Source organism: Tenrec ecaudatus, chromosome X (assembly GCF_050624435.1).
Source record: "Tenrec ecaudatus isolate mTenEca1 chromosome X, mTenEca1.hap1, whole genome shotgun sequence".
NCBI lineage: Eukaryota > Metazoa > Chordata > Mammalia > Afrosoricida > Tenrecidae > Tenrec > Tenrec ecaudatus.
This window is the reverse complement of record NC_134548.1, coordinates 101,106,874-101,125,417: the sequence shown is the minus strand read 5'-3', so window position 1 is coordinate 101,125,417 and position 18,544 is coordinate 101,106,874. Positions and strand designations below refer to the sequence as shown.

At 40.3% G+C, this 18,544-nt stretch overlaps 1 pseudogene; it reads right to left on the bottom strand.

The window, feature by feature from the left end:
- Positions 1–3,701: 3,701 nt before the first annotated feature.
- On the bottom strand, positions 3,702–4,328 carry LOC142433588 (calcipressin-3 pseudogene; annotated as a pseudogene).
- Positions 4,329–18,544: the final 14,216 nt, after the last annotated feature.

The following is an 18,544-nucleotide window of genomic DNA, read 5'->3' as shown; positions in this document are numbered from 1 at the left end:
GGATATTCAGCCAAGGTTCCCAGCATAAACAGGACATGATTTTGTTTCAAGAGAAAAGGTAGATTTACAACACAGAATTCTCATCTAAGTTTGCCAAAGTTCTGAAGATGCCACTTTTAGTTAAGTGGGTAGAGACCCTGTGCTTCAGCCCGAGGTTGGTTCTTCTCAACCTCGGCTTGTAGCTTCATTTTGAACACAACCACTTTCACACTCCTTCTTGTCTATTTTTAATGAGTTGCTGTCATTTTCAGCTGCTTTGTTGCTTGTAAGTTTGGTACTAATAACAATACTCTCCAAATTAGTAACCTTTCCCCCTCTTGATTCATGATTAAAGAACACCAGGGCAACCCTGCAAAGAGATCAGCTGATCTGAACTCCAAAGTGAATTTTAAATGCAAACAAACACCCATCAGATAGGCTCAACGCTCGCCTTTCAATTTATTTAACTTTTAAAAAGTGAACGTCTAATGTGGATTTATCACCCCAGTTAGAAGGCTGATTTTCCTCCATGTCTTCTGTCCCTTCCTATTGCCATACTTACTACAAGTGATTGGCTTCCTGTAGTACAATGTGCTAGACATGCAAACGGTATGAAAAAGGAGCGTGCTAATGCCGAGCGGATGCAGGAAGAAACAAGCTGAAGTCACATGTGTGGCAGGCACGACTTGGGGCAAGAGAGAAAAACCTGGTGGGCAGCAAACTGGGTTCACAGTAGAATTTAGTATGTGTTCCTTTGCTTAATTGTGTCTGTGCTCTTCCCCTTTAAAAACAGACCTACTGTAAAATACTGTGTGTAAAAGCCTGAAGCACAGGCCCGGTGTCTTCACTTTCTAAGGCGCCTCCGTGTACTGTGGCCTCCTGCTTTCTAACTTGTGCAGCACGAAGACTGGACTCCGTGACCTCTAAAGCCACCTGCAGCTCTGTACTTGGGATTCTAAGAAACTCAAACCTCGCCACTTTATATTGTGGCCTTGTTTAAAGATAGAATATCACTGGGAAACAAACAAATACACAAAAGGACCATATTTTGTTTAAAAATGAAAGTACTGCACCTGACCTCTACTTCTAGGCACCCTGTCAAGGCCAGCATCCCATTAATGACTAGAGTGCCCTGTTTGAACGGGTATGTAGAACTTGAAAAGTTCCCAGTCTTAATTCTATTTGGCTTTTAATCCTTGACAGATTTGTGTGTATAACACTGAAACGTATTAGAATGGTAGCTGTCCAAAGGAAGGCAGTCACTCGTACCCGGCCTGCCTGCTAGAACCTTACACCTAGCAGCTGCGCACCAGTACACTTCTTAAACTGATTGATCTTTGTTCATCAGCTGCAGGGGTTAAAGATTTTAGAACGTATCATTGTAGGTTCTGGAAATTATCTTAGTAAATGTTTGAGTTTTCTTTTCTTTCATAAATATTTTTTTCCTAATACAAGACACCTTTTGTTTCCTCATAATTTGAAAAATAATCTGATTCTCCAAAAGAGGAAATGCTAGGAAGTTTCTAAAGAGAATACTCGATGCAGGATTGAATCAAGTCATAATTCCACTTCAAAGGAGAAAAGACGTAGATGAATTTATTACAAAGAACTTTAAAAGTAAGTTGGATGAGAGACTCATCTCTTGCAACAGAGTTATATGAACTGGTTGTAAGAAATCAAAAAAGGGCAGAGGCCAAGGGAGCTATTCAGGTTCTGCTTAATTTCACAATATTAAAAATACGATGGTCATTTAATAGTTTTTCTTCTAGAGTTTGCCATATAGAAAAATTATTCTATAATTAAAATATCCTATATTTGATATATTTTTAAATGTTGGTTGAAAATATTCTCAATTTATTCAATACTCTTATAAAACAACAAAGAACAGATTTTTTAAAACTTACAATGTGTAATGTTTGATTTTTTAATTCAATAAACTGATTATGGAATTGCATATTTCAATGAATTTTAATTGGGGTTGTTAGTGGTGAATTACACAAAGAGAAGAGCTTAACACTTCAGAATAGTTAAGGGCAAGTAAAATAGAGGAAACGTAAGGGTTTGTTCAGTATGGTTAAAGGCCATTAGGAATAAAATCTACCATAGTAAGAACAGCTAAGCCACAATAATATATTCCCCAAAACATGTAGACACCCTGGCCTGGATTTCTGCATTCTTCTTTCTTTGTAATGGCAGCATTATGAGTTTGCCTGTCTCACGCTGAACAACTCCTTTCCAGATGTGCCAGGTAACATGGATCGTGGCCCAGGCAAAGCATCCAGCCCACTGGACCAAAAACACAGCATTCTAAGGTATAAGATTTTTCTCTAAAAGGGACTTCAAAGGCTGGACAGGCCAGAAAGAGTTAAACAGATGCTGCTTCCACTTTAGGAAGCTCGAGTATATACTTGGGAGAAGCCACACACTGTTTTAATGAAAGTTGCTGACTGTAAGCATTAAAAAAAAATCACACCATAAAGTAAATGTGACTGATGACATGATGTCCGCTCCCTTCCCCTAACTTATAGGAATAGAGTATGTGTAATTGCTCTTACAAAGCAAGCTGAGACTGTCTCCATGGACCATTCAGAAACAGTCTCCAGAACGCTTATATAATCTTTCATAATCTAAAGTCGCTGAATGACATATGTACAACAGGAACAAAAACAAGCAGTGGTTAACATCACACTGGGGAGGTAACAGGATTAAAAAGCTGGTTGCTGAAGACAGTTCTAGCTACCATGTAAAGAACAGCGTGGTCATCTAACATTTGAATTGGCCAATCTGACAAGTGAAGGAGCTGTTCCTCCTGCATAGCCCCTCCCTGTAGAAAGGCGGTGTGTGCATCACTTTCCCCTGGAGAGAAGAGCACACACACAGATCAAGTGAACTTTGCATGTTTTCCCCAAAGCTAACGGGAAATATATATTCCAAACCACTGCTATTGAGTTGGTGTTGATTCAGTGACCGTATAGGACAGAGTGGGGCTGTTCCATAGGGTGTCCAAGGTTGTAAATCATTATGGAGGCCCACTGTTAGAACTTGCTCCTGCAGAGCAGCTGGTGGATTCAAACCACTGACCTTTCAGTTAGTCGCTGAGTATTTAACCACTGCACCACCAGGGGAAAAATAAACCAAAGAACCCTTGAGAAAAAATTATTTTCTTTGAATTATTCTATCTTTCACATTTCTTTCTGTGTAAAAATTTCATGGACACTAAATCGCAGTTAAGCGTTGTTCAACATATTAGCTAGAAGCTCTTAGACCAGTACAAAAATACCGAAGCTAGATTATGTGAAATTCTGAGACTATTTCTTCAGTTCACAAACAAACTACCACCCTGGGTGACTACAACTCTAATTTTTGGTACCTCATTCTAAGTGGAATGAGAGAAATTAACATTGCTGGGGGAGGGGAGGATTAAATAATCCTAACCTGTTGTGATTTAAACATGGTCAAGACTTGTCACATCTTAGCAGGGCGAATCCTGAACTCGAAATCTCAGCTCAGAACACCAGTTACCGTGTGGAACCAGTAAAATCAGCTGCTCGGCTGTGCCTGAAGTGTGTGTGCAGCAAAGGCTTGGTGACAAGCCTGCACAGCCCTCCCTTTGTGCCTCAGCTCCCCTATATGCCACAGCAATGTGTCCGTGGTTGGGCACAGTCCACTGGACTAGTCCACGGCTGCTGCCTGGCAGCATCATCACAGGACTCAGTGCACAATCAAAGGCCGGGATGTAGGGTGGGGTGCCATGTTCGGCTAGGGCGTTTTGTTTCTTCTTCCTCGTCAGTTTCACTTTCACAGACGTGCACCACTACTCTTTGGTATCTGGTGTCGACTCAGTTCCGGCGGGAAGCTCATACTTCTCTCCTGGACCCACTTTACAAAAAGCACAAAGTAAATCGTAGTTTATCACTAGCATTATATCTTAATTCCTTCACTCGACTTCCAATCGACTGGAAGAGAGGCTGGCGTATACCTGCTGGTAGGCCGTGGTGGCAGTGATTATGGTTTGTCTCACTGGACGTCTGCACCCACGCAAAATACAACTTTGGCGTCTACCCTTCAAAGTGTGCTTCTTGGAGTTTTTCTTGAGCTCTTGCTGCGGCTTCAGGTTTGCTGAAATACATCGGGACTCTTCTAAAGCTTTTAAGCCACCGGAATGTAACTCGGTTCCCATAGATGGGGAAAAGTGCTTCCAATTGTTCTTCTCAAACACTACTGCCTGGAACTCTGCAAGCAAGGCACTTAAATCCATCATCTCTTCCAAATCTTAATTTTTCACCAAAAATCATTTCTTCTTCCTCTTCTTTGTCACTGCTGCCTCTGTAGATGTGACTGGCTATCATCCCATGGTTTCATATGTCTCTTAGCATTACCCACTAAAAGCAGGGTTTTTTTCTATTTGAAAGTTCTAGGAATCTGCTAGGTATTTACTCTGTGCTTCATCATTACAGGAAAGAAGGGAGGAGTGAGATCTGGGACGGCCCAAAGGGGCTACGGGGGTCCTGGTGCCTCTGGGCTCGAGGTCTCAGAGGGACACAGAGGTGGCAGGGAGGACCACCAATGGCCAGGGGCAGAACTGAGTTGGGTGCAGGGTGTCAGCAATCTAAGCACATGCCCGCAACACTGCTTGGCAGGATGCAAGAGGCATCTTCCATCTTCTCTTAATGTGTCCTACACCATTCAATATTTTGCCCATGTAATCTTTCAATATTGCATTTTGAGGCTTGAAACTTTTTTTATTGAGTTCTTTCAGTTTAAAATATGTTGAAATGGACTGACTTCAATTCTTCTACTTGCCTTAGCTAATCGATGACTAAGCAAGGTTCAGAGTTTCTTTTGACATATAATTTGGTCATTCTTTCTTTCTTGTCATTTTAATGATCTTTTGCTTTCTTCATGACTGATGTTCTTTATGTCCTCCCACAGATAAATAGGTCTTCTTTCATTAGGGTTCAATGCAGCATATCTGTTCTTGAGATGTTCTCGAAATTCAGGTGGTAGAGACTCATTGTCATATTTTGGCTCTAGTGGACTTGTTTTAATTTTCTTCTGCTTTATCCTGAACTTACATATGCACAATTGATGGTATGTTCTACAGTCAGTCCCTGTCCTAGTTTTAGCTGCTGATATTTAGCTTCTTAAGAATCTCAGCCCACCGATGTAGTCAATATGATTTCTGTGTATTACATCAGTAGAAGTAAGTTTATATAGTCGTCTTTTGTGTTGTTGAAAAAAGGCATTTGCTATGACCAAGTTGTTGGTCTTGCAAAATTCTGTCATGAAATCTCAAGCTTTATTTCTATCAAGAAGACCAAATTTTCCAACAACTCTTCATTTCTTTGTTTCCGCCTTTGCATTCCAATTACCCATAATTATCAATACATCTTCAATACATGTTTGATCAATTTCATACTGAAGTCATTGGTAGACTTCTTCAATTTCTTCATCGCTAGCTCTCCTGGTTGGTGCATAAATTTGAATAGTAGTTGTATTAATGAAATTTCCTTAAAGGTAGACAGATATAATCATATCACAGACAGCATTGTACTTCAATATAGACCTTGAAATGTCCTTTCTGACAATGAATGCAAGGCCATTCCTCTTGATTGTGTCTTTTCTGTAATAGTAAACCATAGGATTTTCTGATTCAAAATGGCTACTACCAATCCATTTCAGCTCACTAACACCTAGGATATCAATCCTTATGCATTCAATTTCATTTTTGATGATTTTCAGCTTTCCTAGATTCATACATAGTACATTCCAAGCTCTGATTATTAGTTGTTATTTGCCAATGATTCTTCTTACATTGAGCTGTGCCCATTAACAAATAATGATCTGGAAGGCTCCACTCCCACAGGTTTTACTCCATTCACATCACTATAGCCTTCTGTACTTTGAGAAAGCAGTTCCTCATCAGTCAGAATTCAAGTGGCTTCCAACCAGAGGGCCCATCTTCAGGCACTATGCTGACAGTGTTCTGCTTCCATTCATTAGGTCTTCAGTGTCTGACAATGTTTCAATGCTGTGCATAAGATATTCAGAAGCTGCTTCCTATGAAATGGGCATCCAATACTTTCTTCATAGTCTGCTCTTAGTCTAGAAGCTCCACTGAAACCTGTCACTCTGAGTGACCCTGCTGGCATTTGAAATATCAGTGATAAATTTCCAGCATCACAGAAACACACAAGTCACAACAGTAGAACAAACCGACAGATAAGGTATGCATACTCCAGTCCACTTGTTAGTTAGGCATACATTAGGAGAGAACCCACTCAGAAAGAAGTACCCTGTCTGATCTAAGAAGCTGATGCATTTAGTAGAAAAGGGAAACTCTAAATTCCCTGAATATTTTTTAGGGAAAGGTTAAGAGTTCCAGAGAGAAAAAACTCCTGCTACAATGACCCTGTGGAGGGTTGAATTATGAAGGTGTTGGATGAAAATTTGTTGAAGAAATGAAACTTTTGATGTCTAAGTACCATATATACTCAGGTATAAGCTGACCTGAATTTGAGCTGTGGCGCCTAATTTCACCACAAAAACTGCTGAAAACCTTGCCTTATACATGAGTCTATACAGTAATAAGCCATATTCTCAGTGGATACTGGGCATTGTAAGCAGTTTTTCTGATCGGTTCCATGGAGGAAAATCCCAAGGTTTATGGGGACAACCTTCGCAAAAGGGAATGTTCCAATGTTTTGCCTTGGAAGCAGAAGTAGAGAAAAGGCCAATGTGCCAAATGGAGTTTGTGATCCTGTTTTTGCTCTTGAACTAAGAGGGCTGCTGTTGCTATTCCTCAGTGAAAGAAAGCCAACAACTAGAAGTTGGATCTTCGTGTTTAGACAGATAGGCCAAGAGTCAAAGGGAGGGGCTGTGCAATTGCCTTTGTGGTGTGAAGAATAAAAGGCGTGGTGAGATCAAGGTGGGAGAGTTATGGGGATGAAGTTGCAGCCTGTTGTACCATTTTAAAGAGTATGGACATGAGATGAGAGGGGCCGAAGGGTTCTGAAAAAGGAGCTTTAGTAGGGGTGTACAATGGATTGGCTAGGAGAAAGAAACTGGAGGCTTAACAGAAGTTTGCAAGTCCTAAGAAGTAAAGGAGAGGCAACTGGATATCCCCTTACAGAAGGTTCGTGGGGAGGAGATGGGCCAGAGTACAGTATAACACTGATGAAATGTAAAAAAAAAAAAAAAAAAAGGGAGTAAAGGAGCTCTTGCTTGGTGGTAGGAGTTTCAGTGATTTAAACCTCAGGATTACTGGTTGAAAATGGAAATGAGTGGCAGGGGAGGGGGTGATTCAGTTGGACCAAGGGCTAAAGCAATGGGGAGGAGAGGTGGCAGGCAGCTGAGGTCTGTGAGTGGATGTAGTGGTGGGATGCATGAAAGTTATGCTGGCTTTGAATACGACTAGGAGGTCTTTCTTGTCCTAGGAAAGGGAGTGTACATTGGCTGTGGTTAGGTGCCATCAAGTCAGTTTTGACACATAACAACCTTATACACAACAGAATCAAACACTGCCCTGTTGTACCAGGCAACATCAACCACACCACTATATTAATAATTAAACCCTTTATTAAACAGCTGGATTGAGCATTAGCTGGTGCTAAAAACCTCTCAATCCAGAACAAAGAGATGCCATGATTTTTATACTTCAAAGTACTGGGTGGCTCAAGGGGAAGGCTAGTCTACCAGTGGCATTCTTATCAGGATCACAAGGTAGTGGGACTGGGGGGGGAGTAACACAACTGCAGGTACCAATTCAAGGATTTACAAGATAGTGTATATTTCTTGCTGATTGGGCAGGCAAAGTTTGGAGATATCTCAGAAGAGGCAAGGTCTTGTTTAGAGAGGGAGGAGGAGAAGGGGGGCTAACTGCTAGCAGGAGTTAAAGGCAATTTCAATCAAAATGGAGTTCCTCAAGTTAAGCTAGGTTACTGCAACTCAGCCCTGCACTATCTTTATAATTGTTCCCATGCTTGAGCCCGTTATTGGAGCCACCATGTCAATCTGAGGCAGGGACACACACTACTCCAGAGAAAAAGAGCCTCAATAGAATACGAAAAGACCCCTGCTCCCACTTCTGTAACCTGCAGACCTAGTTCCACTTCTGTAACTCGCTTGCTAGCTGCTGGCCAGCCCACCTTCAATAGCCCCATGTGAGAAATTCCTTTCCTATAAAAATCCTCAAGACCCCAGGTAAAGGACTTAGTCTCTGGATAAGAATCTACAGAACGATGTGTCAGCATAATAAAGTTCTTTTGTTGTAACCTGCTTGGTGTTGTCAACTCTTTCAGAGTGACTCTGGTAACATTTCCATCTCCTGGAGGACCTTCCTCTTCTTTGCTACATCTCTACTTTAGGAAGCATTATCTCCTTCTCCTGAACATTGGCAGAAAATGAGTGAAGGTATGCTTTTCAAGTTGTCAATTAGTCTTCTTAGGAGGGAAAAGGATATCCTCAACTACAACAATGGAGATCTGAGGAGGGAGAGCTCTTCTAGAAAAATCTGATAATGATGAGCAAGTAGCCCCTATGGCTAGCAGGAAAGAAACACCCTTAAACTGTGAGTTTCAATGGCCTCCAGGGCCACAGACCTTGGGCAGGGTCAATCTTCTGGGCAGAGGCTATCAAGCTTAGAGAGGTATGAAAGCAGTCCATTTGCCAATGCCCTCCTCACCACAGGTTGGACATGGCCTCAATAGCAGTCTCGGGTTGAGACACTGCTAGGCCTAATGTCTGACCTGAATACTTGAAGCTAAGTCCTGGAGAAGCTTAGGACTATTTTAGGGGTTTGGACCTACATTGTCCTACTGAAGCTGGGACTTTTAGAGTTTTATGGGTAGATGTAATAACTGAGGTGAGCGTTTGACATTGCCTTTGGCATTTAGTCTGATTTGGGGCTTGTCTCTCTAGCTTGGCTTGCTCATTATGGTTTTTAAATTTTAAAAAGCTGCTGAAATCAGGTCTTCTTGAGGATTTGCGGTGCCCTCGTCAAGCTTCTTTAATTTAGTTCTGATGTCTGAGACGGTTTTGGAAATGAATCAGGAAATGTTTTAAAAGCACCCCTCAGGTGAAATGAAGTCTTATTGAGTGTGTTCTCTTGGGACATCTGTGAGCCTGGTCATGAATTGAGCTGGGTGCTCATGTGCTTCTTGATAAATCTCTTTGTCACAGTTAACAGGTTTGTCGAGGCTTTTCCTGACTGGTAAGGATGCAGGTACTCATGTAACTTTGCTTTTCCCAATCTGGGTGAGAAGGTTGATATTGCCAATTTGGGTCAGTGATAGGACCTACTGTGGCCCCTGGAGAGTGGGTATATGACCTGTAGTTTATCTGCATGTTGGCTGGCTCCCAGTAAGACTTGGTTTGCCTCCTCTGGTAAGAGGGTAATTAGAAGACCATGGAGGCCATGCCATGTAAGACCATGGGAGCGTATTATATACTTAAATTCTATAATATCACACAGAGTTAGTGGAGAAAAGACCTAATGACTGAATCTCTTCTCTCTTTAAGAAAGGTCTCTAAGGGAAAAGTGGGTGCAGACACTGACAATTCTCTGATCTCCAAAAGAAAAAGGTGGGGGTGGCTTGCTGAGTGGCTTATGTCCCAAAGAGGAACAGTGGGGGGGGGACTTTTGAATGGGGTATCAGTGAGAAGATAAGGAAGAAGGTGATTGGTATGGCAAAGGATTCCTGGGAGGAGAAAAACAAATAGGTGAGATAAGATAAATAGAACAAGATTGACATAGGGAAAGGTATGCAGGGGGAGAAGAAACCCTAAACATAAGGCTGTTAAGTGCAGAAAGTTGCCCAGACTTCTAAGAATGCTGAAGTAAAATGTCCTATTTTCTGGTCAAACAGAATTGTTGAGTAATTTATACTAAGGTCAGATGGTATTGTAGTTAAGAACTAAACCTAAACATCTGGGTTTCATTGAGTCTTTGAGACCAAATTTACACAGTTAAAGAAGTGATTTCTCTGGGGTTGGGGGAGAAAGACTGCCCAGCTCCCTTATCCCATGGGAAAGGATGTACCTCAGGCTATCTGAGGAGTGTCCCTCTTCAGACAGGCATAAGGATAAATTGAATGGTGATGGTGATGAGGGAGGTGTCCCTCACATCCTAGTTGGCCAAGGGCCCCCTGGGGCCATGGATTCATGCTGAGGTTAGGGTAAAATAAGGAAAACTGAAACCCAGCCAGGTGCAGGAGGACAAAGGAGATAGAAGTGTCTGGGCCCTGCATACTACCTAAATTTTTGGTCCAGGTGAAGTTCTTGCCATGGGTCCAAAGAGTAGGGATGAGATTTCACCTTAGAAACAAGGTGGTCGAATTTCAGAGTTAGACTAGGATGAGATGCCACTGTCCATTGCTTCTTGGGTTGCAAAGGAAACCTGGTCTCATTTTGGGGGCCCATGACCACCACTCCTGTGTTTCAGAATCAGGATGATAGGGAATTTGGCATGAGAGACTGTCGAATATGGAGTTGAAGTTCAAGTAAAGGATTTTATTAAGATCTTCTTGGTGCCAGACACACAAGATTGGTGTCTGAACACCCACAGGCAAGTTGATGTGTTTTTTTTTCAATAGGGAGTGTTGTAGCTAGAGGGGCTTTAGGCTGTCCCAAGGTGGAAAGGTTTTTGTTTTTGTTGGGCTAGTCCGGCCAGTTGAGGGGTAAGTTTGTTTTGTTCTGTATTCATGAGCAAAGCAAATTTTTATAACTCTCAACCTCTAATTGCTTTTACTTAATTTTTTTAAAATGCTTCATCTGAATGAATAAGACAACTAATATCACATCACTAACAAATTGTACCACCCAAAACATGTTCTCAACATGCTTAGATTTTTTTTCCATTTTGATGTTACAAACCCCCCCCCTAAAATCTGTCTAAACTTTTCTGATAACATTTGTGTATTCAGAGTTCTCATTTAACTTTGATGAGTCTGATAATTCAGTGTTGGCAGGTATATTTTTTCCTGTTTCTGGACTTTTATGGTATTCTTCATATTTAAGAGATCCAGCATATTAACACCATCCCTATGCTTTACTTAGAAAGCAAAAAAGGGAAAATTCATTTTAAAGGGATATCCTTGAATGTTTTATTCTCTTCTTTGAATATTAAAAATTATGTCTATATATTGTATAGCAGATGAATATTTTTTACTTTGGATTTTAACAAGATTAATTAAACTCATAGTAGGTCTCTTTGAATAAATCTGTATATGCTTTCTGAAGACTAAATATTATCTTTTTTGGTTAGTGTCTAAATTTTTCTTTGGATTGTTTCTATTTACTTTGTTTCCATGGTCATTTTGCTGTTTCAGTTTAGCATCTAATTCTCTGTAATCAAGGAAAATTCTTTGCTCTATTTTAAGTACTAGAGTCAACTGAACCTGTTCAAGGAAGATAGGCAATTCAGTTTGTAAAGTTTAAGTGGCATCTTGCATAACTATTTTCACCAGTAGCATTTTTGGAATGCCTTGCATTATAATATCAGTTCTTTCTAGTGCTAAACATGAATTTATGTATGACCCCGTGAACAGCTAGCTTTATTTTAAAATCCAGTTTGATGTTCTTTGTCAATTATATATCTCAACATTTTGTCACTTCTGAAAGCTCAGAATGGTGAAATAAAATGCTTTATATCTTCTTCTATGACTGCTGTGGTGAAGTCAAATTTCTTTATTTGGCTCTTTTTTCCATGTCTCTCTAACTCACACCAAATGATTGTGTTGGACCATGTGAATTAAGTGTAGTGGACTTTAACTCAGAGATTGTTCCATTTTGCCTTTTCCCTGGCTATAAAAGTGAGGTATTTCAGAAGCAAAACCAAACCAAACTCATTGCCCTGGAGTTGATTCCAACTCAGAATGACTCTATAAGGCAGAGTAAGGACTTCCACTTAGGGGTTTATGAGATTATAAATATTTATAGGTATAGACAGCCTCATCTTTCTGGTATAGAGTTGCTGGTGGGTTTGAACTGTTGACCTTTGGATTAGCAGTTAATTGTGTAATCTTCTATGCCACCAGAGTTCAAAGATCTCAGAATCCAGGGGAGAGAATCCCTGGGACAAAGAAGAAGAGGCAACAGTAGAGCATGATTGAAATCCCTGCTTCAAGTGGTGAGACCAAAGGTTGATGCAAGGAGGCAATGAGACATTGCAGAGGAGCAGTGTTGAAAATATGTGATGGTGAGGCAGAGCAGAGGGTGGGTTTCTTGGCCCACAGCCAGAGACAGAAGTCAAGGGATCACATGGATCAGAGAGCGAGACTGCTGATTTAGGAGAGACATTATTGTAGACCAATGATTGTGTCATTAAGGATTTCCGATCCTGGCTGTGGTAACCCATTCAGTTCCCTAATAAAACCCCCATAATTTTGAGTGTTGTCTGTGAGTGCTGTATGGCCATTGCAATGAGTTATCCAACCCAGCAAAACAGTATTGTGGGAGAAGTGATTGGTGTCAGAATAGGATTAAAAAGATGGAGGATGGAGACATACCTTGTGGCAATTGTCTATGAGTTGGTGTGGAGATGGATCCTCCTTGTGGTAGTTACATAATCTGTTGTCAATTTGAAACTTCAGAGTGAAGGGGTGGAGTTTAGCCTGTCAATCATATCATAGCTTGAAGACCTCATTTGGAGGCACTAAGGAGATAAATAGCACACGAGGCAGGACATACACTCACTCCCTGCCAGACATTCTTGTTGAGAATATACATGGAGCTACACTAGAGGCCTGGAGCTGAAAGAGCCATGTGCAGACTCCTGCCAGTGCTGATATACTTCCACTGCCACTGGATCCACAAGACTTTCCACCCACTGGCCTGTGATCTTCCTGCATTTGGTGTCGTTGCATGTGTTGCATGAGTCTGAAGAGGAATTTGTAGATTGGTATTGGACATATGGGCTAATACCAGACTTATGGACTTGGATGGGATGTTTTCTCTATATTCAATTGCTCTTGTATATAAAGCTCTCTGATACACATATGAATGTCTATGCATTTGTTTCTCTAATCTACCCAGACTAACACATTTTAATGCCTTGGGAGTGGGGTACGAGAGAAGCAAATCATATAGATGGAGAGTGGTTGTTTTTTCAACCTCTGCCTCATAGTAGTTTTTCTTCTTTGGCTAGCCAAAGGTCAGATATATCTGTGCAGTTTACTGGGTGGTTTTCTGAGAATAATATGGGAGGTTAAGTTTTGATTATTTTGTTTGGTTGTTGTCTTTGACTGTTCCTGTTTGAGATGATGAAAATGAATGTTGTTAATGTTTATTTTGAGCTCAGGAGACAAAATTGGCCCTTGAATTTCTCAGAAGTGCTTAATAAAAAATGGCTGATAGAAGCTCAAAATGGCTGACAGCAAGCCTGGCTCTAGCTTGATGCTGTCAGAGGCCAATAACATATTTTGTATCAATAGAATAGTTCAGATAAGGGTTGGGATAAGCTAACTAAGGAATGAACTCGACTGTGTTAATAATTGAGATTGGTATCTGATTGTACTTTGCTTATACTGATTTCTTCTGTTTATTATTATTGATATAATGATTGATAGTATAAAAATAGAGAGTGTGTAAGCCTTGCCTTCAGCCATTAAGATTTGAATGGCTTAGGACACACCAGGCAAAGAAGACCCTAAAAATATAAGTCCCACCCAGTGCTTTGGAATACTCAAGATATTTGCACTCCAAGAAACTTTGCCTGGGGACTGTTGCCAGATTGAAGAAAAGGGAACTTTTTGGTTTTTTGAATCTTGAACTAGTGGTTTTTGTCAGAAACTGGACAAAATCGGGAGCCCTGAAGAAACTCTCCACTCTAGGACTGAACTGTTAAAGGGACTGAACTGTAAACAGGCTGAAATTCTTGCTAGGTGACCACCTGGATCCACTTGTTGAGTGGGAATGAGAGAAATGCAGCAATAAAGAGATGAGTTGAGTCTAGCCACTGGTACTTTTGGAACTGGTTTACAGGAACTAGAAGGAAGATAGGAGCCTATTGACAGGTCTGAAGTTCAGGACAGAGCCCAAAGGGCCTAGGGTTGTTGAGATTTTGTGATGGGGCCCCTGGTCTAAGGGCAAGACGATCAATGGGCACTCTGGTGAGGCAAAGTGAGGCAGTCTACATTGAGTTGACCAGAACCCGACCAGATGAAGAGAAGATTTTTCAGCCTGTGAACTAGTGCATATTGATGCTGACTTTATGGATGGCCTATCCTGATTTGACTTTGCTTATGGATGTGGACTTCACAAGTTTCCAACTGGAATGAAGATTCTTCACGTCAAAGAATATGATTGTCTCCTCAGAGCACTAGGTTGATGTAAGTGGGCAGTATAGAAATTGGATACCCAAAATGGGGAGAGGATAAAGGCATGGAGTGGTTGGCTTACAAACTTTCATAGGTGCTGGAATATATTCCTAGTATTGTAGGATTAAGGTGTAGGTGCTCACATAAGTATAGGATATTTTTGTTTTGTTCACTTATAGAATCTTATTTTTAAATGAGGATAGCACATATTGAATTGCATGCATTTTAGTTTTATCCTGTTAGGTACAGATCTGATTTGATTATTATTTGTTTTAAAATTATATATGGCTAAAAAGTTATGGGAAAGTGTCAAATTGACAAAAGTTGGTCTGTGGTAGGCACATAATCTGTTGTCAATCTGATACTTAAGAGTGAAAGGGGTGGTTTAGCCTGTAAATCAGATCACAGCATGATGACTTCATTTGAAGGCGCTAAGGAGATAAATTGCTCATTGGAGGCAGGACACATACCCACTCCCTGCCAGACATTCCTGCAGACAAGACACATGGAACCATGCTGGGGCCCAGGAGCTGAAGACACCACGTGGAGACCCCTGCCCGTGTTGAGATGCTTCCACTGCCACTGGATCCACAAGAATTTCCACCCACTGGCCTGTGATCTTCCTGTATTCAGTGTCATTGCATGTGCTGCTTGAGTCTGAAGAGGAATTGATAGATTGGTATCAGACATATGGGCTAATATCAGACTTATGGATTTGATCTGGACTGGGCTGGGATGTTTTCTCAATATTCTATTGCTCTTATATACAGCACTCTTTCTTATACACATATGATTGTCTATGAATTTGTTTCTTTTGTCTGCCCACACTAACACACTCCTTAATCCTAGTGAAGGTGGAGAAGGTATGATTTGGTCTCCATGCCACTTATTCAACTGCTGGATTACGTGTGGGAAGAATTTTCTCTAGAAGCTTGGATTTCCATTTGTTTTGAATGGTTAGTTTGATTTCCTTACATACCAATAATTATGTATTTTCCATGCTGTTATTCTTTCTAGGTACCCTCAAGTCATTTCTGACTAATAGAGATCTTATATAAAACAGAACAAAACAAGGCCCAAGCATGCAGAATCCTCAAAACCATCGCTGTGATTGCTGCAGAGTTTCTGTCAGTACAACTAGCTGAGGGTTTTTCTCTTTTTCACTGACCCTCTACTTTACTGAACAGGATCTCATTCGCTAAGGACCGGGCCTTCCAAATAAAATGCCAAAACGAGGTCAGACAAAGCCCTCTACATCCTCCCACGTAAAGAGCACTCCGATTTTACTGCTTTCAAGAGAGGTTTGTTCATTCTTCAGGCAGTCCATCGCATATTCGATATTTTTTACCAACATCATAATAAAATAGTATCCATTCTCCTTTGGTCTCCCTTACTCATTGTTCAGTTTTCTCAAGAACATGAGACAACTGAAAATATCATTATTTGGGTCAAGTCACCTTAGTCTTCAAAGTGAAATCTTTGCCTTTCAACACTAAGAAGTTGTCTTTTATAGCAGATATGCACAATAAATTACAGAATACAATTTATTGTGTCCTGTTTCAATGGACATTGAAAAATCAAGTAAGATGAAATCCTTGATTTCAGCATTTTCTCCAGTTATCATGATGTTGCTTATTTCTCCAGTTGTGAGGATTTTGTGTTTTCCTTATGCTATAACATTGAGACAGGAATATATGAGTATAAATGAAAAACTAAGTAACATGCTTTTAGAAACTAGCCTGAGGATGAGGTTTAAACAATTTTCATTGTGGCTGGAGTCATTAGCTTGCTAGCTGCAGCTAACACAAATTACCTTACTGATGCAAAAGGAAATTCCTTAAGTAGGTACCCACCCTAACAGATTGCTGAAAGTTGTTTTTCTAGAGAACCTACTCCTTCCTAAAAAGCTTGAAAGGGATAATAAACTAGGACTAGCCAACGCTGTACCTCCAACCCTGGCCAAAAGTTACCCTCCACCAAAAGTTGTCCAGTGTTTTGGACCCAGTGTGGCATTTGAACCAACGGCCCAGAGCCAGCACATTTATGCCACCTCAAATAAGTCCTGTCAGCACCTTCCAGATATGTTCATTATGACCTTCATCTTGGACTGTGCTTGCATGCCAAACCAAACCAAACTCACTGCCTCCGAGTCAATGTGAATTCATAGTGATTCTGTGAGAATGGTTAGAACTGCCCCTGTGAGTTTTCAAGACTGGATTTCTTTCTCAGAAATCAGTTGTTTTGAACTTCTGACCTTGCCATTTGAACCTTACCTTATTAGCATAAATGCTGCCTAGACGGGCCATTTACCTAGAGTCCCACAAAGAAAGAATGAAGAAACACATGATCCTTTAAAATGTTTAAAGTCATGCAGTATTGATTTGTTCTCATCTAGTCACTGCCTATTGGTCTATAGACAGGTTCCATCAGAGCAAAATGAAATGTTCTGTAATTCTCATTCTTTGAAATGTTCCCCATCATTTATTATGATCCACTTAGTTGAATGTCTTTGCATAGTCAATGAAACACAGGTACATATCTTTCTGAAATTCTCTGTTTTAGATGTATATGCTATCATTTCAAAATCCAAAAATAAAATGAAGAAGTCAATTCCATTGAAAATAGCATCAGAAAGTATAAAATACTTAAGAATAGATTTCACCAAGGAAGCACAAATATTTGAAAACTGCAAAACAATCTCAAAGAAAGACATAGTGAATGGTAAGACTTTATATGTGGAATTTGATAGAGGGGATAAAATCAGAACAGTGTTAATTAGAATACTACATTTAAAACATAATTTAAGATTTAGTTAGATTCTTCTTCCCTTTTCTTCACCATCTTGAGGGTAGTGGTTTTCCATCTTCCCAATGTCATCTCATAAGACTTTCAGGATCAACAGATTCCTGGCCAAACACAAAATCAGAATTTCCCAATGGATTCGAATGAAAACTAGTATTAAGAGCAGGTACAACTCCAAGGGAAGACATTGGAGGAGAACCAAGATGGGTCTGTATAGCATAACAGCATAGTTTTTTTTATGGTCTCAAGACAATTCAGACTCCTACAGACTCTGTACTACAGAGTCTATAGGATGGAGCATGATTTCTCCCTCAGGCTGTCCAAGTTTGCTGTTGTTTTGGGCTTTTGTTTTTTTGGGTTTTTTTTCAATTCAATAGTTCAATCACATCAATAAATGCTGTGCAATCATCACCACAATCAGTTTTAGAAGATTTTCTTCAATCTCGTACTTGTCTTTATTAGCTCCCCATTTCCCTCCATCCTCCCCTGCCATATCCCCAAGGAACCTTTAATACAGTTAATATATTGATAGATTTACCTTTATTGATCCTGAGTTTCATATACAGAAAAACATTTTTTAAAAGACAAAATGAGAAACTAACATCAATAACAAAGTAAAACAGATAAAAACCTCAATTGAAAAGAGATAAAAAAATTAGTCTAGGGCAGTGGTTCTCAACCTTTGTAATTCTGTGACAGTTCCTCCTGCAGTGGTTCTCAACCTTTGTAATTCTGTGACAGTTCCTCCTGTTGAGTTGACCCCCAAACATAAAATTATTTTCATTGCTACTTCATAAGTGTACTTTTGCTACTGTTATGAATTGTAATGTAATGTAAATATCTGAAATGCAGGATTTATTTTCATTGTTACAAAATGAACATAATTAAAGCATAGTGATTAATCACCAAAAAACTAAGTAATTATATATTGTGAAATATTTCTAAGGACAAATAAATGAAATTTTGTCTTGAAGCATGGTGTAGCATGGGTAACAGTCTTCAGGCCAGGTACTCTTATGTAGGCAGATCTGCATGTAGGCAGACCCACCTGCAGACAGATAGGGTAGCAGTGTCTCCATTCCTAAGACCATCTGAAATACATGTTTTCTGATGGTCTTAGGTGACCCTTGTGAAAGGGCCGTACGACCCCCAAAGGAGCAGCCTTACTGAAAACAGCAGCAGACATATCTTCTGTTTACAAAGCTTACTCGGCCCATCCTCCCACCTTTTTAGGTGATGTCAGCCCACTGACAGAGGCAAACATCCCATTGGAGTTATTGGCCCCAACCAGAAAGATATGCTGGATTCATGATGTTTACAAAATTTATAAATGTCCAAAAGATATAAATACTCTGGAATTTCCTTTGTCTTCTCTGGCTCTCTTGCCTCTCCCACCTGCTCGTGAAACACCTGTGGCTCTTTCTGGAGGACACCTCCTGGCTGGGACT